This window comes from Choristoneura fumiferana, chromosome 11 (assembly GCF_025370935.1).
Source record: "Choristoneura fumiferana chromosome 11, NRCan_CFum_1, whole genome shotgun sequence".
Classification (NCBI taxonomy): domain Eukaryota; kingdom Metazoa; phylum Arthropoda; class Insecta; order Lepidoptera; family Tortricidae; genus Choristoneura; species Choristoneura fumiferana.
The window spans coordinates 2,577,524-2,582,456 of record NC_133482.1 but is presented as its reverse complement, the minus strand read 5'-3'; the positions used below and the strand labels follow the sequence as shown (position 1 = coordinate 2,582,456).

Here is a 4,933-nt window from a genome sequence, read left to right as displayed (position 1 = left end):
TCTAGCCCGGCTTAGATAATTTGATACTTCTGCTATAAGAAATAAATAAATTATTTTTTGTTTAATTCAAACCTCCTACCACCCTCAAAATGCAAAGTTAGAAGATATATTCAAATGACAATTTGTCCAAAATTGATTCGTCTGACTGTCGTAAATGGGCACTGACAAGGTCATAAAATTTACCAAGGGCCTAATAGTCATACTTGTTAAGGCCATTTTTTGGCCGGATGCTGCACTTCGTGAAGAAAGCAAGCCGCTTTGCACAGTGATAGTACAGACTAAACTGAGTGATTTGACTCGCAGCAGCGGAAGTTTCACCCCTTAGGAACAGAGATGGCGCCACTTCTTTAAAAAATATTTCAAAAAATTCTACAAGCTAAAGTAATAACCGATTTCAATGTTTAATATCTCAAATGAGAGCCTATTATATACGTTACTTATAAAAAATACAAAAAAAATATTTACAAAAAACTTTTGTCAAAAAACGCCATCTTAAGTTTTTTTTTCTTACCTGATTTGTAGTTTTTACTTGATTGCTTAAAAAAACTGTATGCAACATGAATGGTTTAATGCATGTACATATTACTGAGTACATAACGAGTATTTAAAAAAAAATCCGACACCGATACCTATCATATTTAACGAAATATGACAGTTTAAATGTGAGCACAAATTTCTTTAAAAAATATTTCAAAAATTCTACAAGCTAAAGTAATAGACCGATTTCAATGTTTAATATCTCAAATTAAAGCTCATAACATTCATTATTTACAAAAAAATATAAAAAAAATATTTACTGAAAACTTTTGGCAAAAAACACCATCTCAAGTTTTTTTTTCTTACCTGATTGGTAGTTTTTATTTGATTGCTTAAAAAAACTGTATGCAACATGAATGGTTTAATGCATATACATATTACTGAGTACATAATAAGTATTTAAAAAAAATTCGACACCGATACCTATCATATTTCACGAAATATGAAAGTTTAAATGTGAGCACAAATTTCTTTAAAAAAATTCAATAAATTCTACAAGCTAAACTAATAAACCGATTTAAATGTTTAATATCCCAATTAAAGCTCATAAAATTCATTATGTAGAAAAAATATTAAAAAAATATTTACTGAAAACTTTTGGCAAAAAACGCCATCTTAAGTTTTTATTTCTTACCTGATTGGTAGTTTTTACTTGATTGCTTAAAAACATTGTATGTTGTATGCAACATGAATGGTTTAATGCATACTTATATATATTTCTGAGTAAATAACAAGTATTATAAAAAAAAACCGACACCGATACCCTTCATACTTCACGAAATATTTAAGTTTAATTGTGCACGCTTTTCTTACAAATAAATTTCAACGAAATCTTCAAGTGAAACTAGTACTCTGATTATAATGTTTAATGTTAAATGAAAAGAAGAACGAAATTACCTAATTTATTAAAAAAAAGTTTTTTCCTGGTGTTACGAAAAAATATAATTACTTTAAAATTAGTAATTATTAAGACAATAAATAAAAACTATACCGTTTCCGGCATAGTTGGTTCTGAGATGTAATATATATTGCTTAGTAGTTGGCGAATTTATTTAAAAATTAGCTTTTTATGTGATAGGTAGGGCTACAGCTTATAGATATGTCACATTTGAAATAAAAGACTATGAACATCAATGTTCATCAAATATTTAAATTAAAACCTATAAGTCCTCTTCGGGTTCATCGGCAGATGTAGAACTGAAAAGGAAAAGTCGTTTTGAAGTACTTGTGCTATTCCAATACTACAAAATCACAGATCTTTTAGACACGGACTGTGTTGCTGTAATTACTGTTGAATTATTTTTGTGCCTAGTTGATTACCATTAGATCTAAAATTTTGTGCCTACCTGTGGAAATCAGTGGTCAGCATACAAAATAACCCTGCATTGAATATTATATTAACTTACTTTTGATTTGTACAGCCACCTTTGCAGGATTTACACTGGGCAGTGCATGGTAAGCTGACCCGACGACACCCACAACGCATGGTATCGCAGCCAGATTTGCAGCCACAATACTTAATGGTCCAAGAGGCTTACTTTCTTTTGCCAACTCTCTTTTGCCTTAGTCCATCCCCAAGAAGATGGACATGGTACGGAAACTTCTGGTTTCAGAGCGTTTCTCCATATTTGGCCCGCTTGGTAAGCTGCACGCAGTGTATGTTTATAGAGAGCATGTCCATACCATGTCCATCTTCTTGGGGATGGACTAAGGCAAAAGAGAAGGACTCCAGAATTGTCGGCAGTTACAGCGATTTGGTCGCAATTAAGCCTCTTGGACCATTGTGGCTGCAAATCTGGCTGCGATACCATGCGTTGTGGGTGTCGTCGGGTCAGCTTACCATGCACTGCCCAGTGTAAATCCTGCAAAGGTGGCTGTACAAATCAAAAGTAAGTTAATATAATATTCAATGCAGGGTTATTTTGTATGCTGACCACTGATTTCCACAGGTAGGCACAAAATTTTAGATCTAATGGTAATCAACTAGGCACAAAAATAATTCAACAGTAATTACAGCAACACAGTCCGTGTCTAAAAGATCTGTGATTTTGTAGTATTGGAATAGCACAAGTACTTCAAAACGACTTTTCCTTTTCAGTTCTACATCTGCCGATGAACCCGAAGAGGACTTATAGGTTTTAATTTAAATATTTGATGAACATTGATGTTCATAGTCTTTTATTTCAAATGTGACATATCTATAAGCTGTAGCCCTACCTATCACATAAAAAGCTAATTTTTAAATAAATTCGCCAACTACTAAGCAATATATATTACATCTCAGAACCAACTATGCCGGAAACGGTATAGTTTTTATTTATTGTCTTAATAATTACTAATTTTAAAGTAATTATATTTTTTCGTAACACCAGGAAAAAACTTTTTTTTAATAAATTAGGTAATTTCGTTCTTCTTTTCATTTAACATTAAACATTATAATCAGAGTACTAGTTTCACTTGAAGATTTCGTTGAAATTTATTTGTAAGAAAAGCGTGCACAATTAAACTTAAATATTTCGTGAAGTATGAAGGGTATCGGTGTCGGTTTTTTTTTATAATACTTGTTATTTACTCAGAAATATATATAAGTATGCATTAAACCATTCATGTTGCATACAACATACAATGTTTTTAAGCAATCAAGTAAAAACTACCAATCAGGTAAGAAATAAAAACTTAAGATGGCGTTTTTTGCCAAAAGTTTTCAGTAAATATTTTTTTAATATTTTTTTCTACATAATGAATTTTATGAGCTTTAATTTGGGTATTAAACATTTAAATCGGTTTATTAGTTTAGCTTGTAGAATTTATTGAATTTTTTTAAAGAAATTTGTGCTCACATTTAAACTTTCATATTTCGTGAAATATGATAGGTATCGGTGTCGAATTTTTTTTTAAATACTTATTATGTACTCAGTAATATGTATATGCATTAAACCATTCATGTTGCATACAGTTTTTTTAAGCAATCAAATAAAAACTACCAATCAGGTAAGAAAAAAAAACTTGAGATGGTGTTTTTTGCCAAAAGTTTTCAGTAAATATTTTTTTTATATTTTTTTGTAAATAATGAATGTTATGAGCTTTAATTTGAGATATTAAACATTGAAATCGGTCTATTACTTTAGCTTGTAGAATTTTTTGAAATATTTTTTAAAGAAATTTGTGCTCACATTTAAACTGTCATATTTCGTTAAATATGATAGGTATCGGTGTCGGATTTTTTTTAAATACTCGTTATGTACTCAGTAATATGTACATGCATTAAACCATTCATGTTGCATACAGTTTTTTTAAGCAATCAAGTAAAAACTACAAATCAGGTAAGAAAAAAAAACTTAAGATGGCGTTTTTTGACAAAAGTTTTTTGTAAATATTTTTTTGTATTTTTTTATAAGTAACGTATATAATAGGCTCTCATTTGAGATATTAAACATTGAAATCGGTTATTACTTTAGCTTGTAGAATTTTTTGAAATATTTTTTAAAGAAGTGGCGCCATCTCTGTTCCTAAGGGGTGAAACTTCCGCTGCTGCGAGTCAAATCACTCAGTTTAGTCTGTACTATCACTGTGCAAAGCGGCTTGCTTTCTTCACGAAGTGCAGCATTTTGTCTTTAACAAGTATGACTATAAAGTGCATTCATCAACGTTAACACATTACCATATAAATTTTGATGCAGCTTGAAGAGTCCCAAGTATAATTTAATATCTGGATAATTTAAATAATCTTATATCTTAAATATCAACATTGTTTAATCAGTGTACAACACAAGTGTTGTCAGCCTCATTTTTTTTAATTGGCCGTGGTTTTTCGTGACGCTTTTGCTGGCCAGAGTCCATGTTAATCACACTGTTGATGGATGAAGGCTTCTGTTGCCTACGCATAAACATACTCGTGGCAACGGAACATACTTAATAATATAATAATAATAATATAATAATAATAATAATAATAATAATATAATGACCTGGATAACTCACGTCTTAAATCGAGTTTAGCTCGACATGTTCGGGCTAATCCGTAGCCCTTCGTCTTCGGAGCAAACTCGATTTAAGACGTGAGTTATCCGGGTCATTTATTTAGATACATACTTAATTAAATACATTTATTAAAACACCCAGTTAAAGCAAACATCGTATTTTTTATACAAACTATAGCCTATTTGTATAAAAAATATGATGTTTGCTCAGGGCAGCCCCTGATAGATAGATAGATATATATATAAAAAACTTTATCCACAACACTACACGGCTGGGATCAAACAGTTAAAAAAGGTATTATTGACACAAGTAAATACAAACAAAATGTTTCTGTATCGCAAACCAAAATTAAAATAAATAAATTATATTATAACACAAAAGTAATTGTATTATATTGTTATAACGACCAAATATT

General features: G+C 30.4%; 1 protein-coding gene across 1 annotated transcript in view; it reads right to left on the bottom strand.

Annotated features, from left to right (window-relative positions):
- The window catches only part of LOC141432488 (cyclin-dependent kinase-like 4), a 66,095-nt gene that overhangs the window by 9,803 nt on the left and 51,359 nt on the right, over positions 1–4,933 (bottom strand).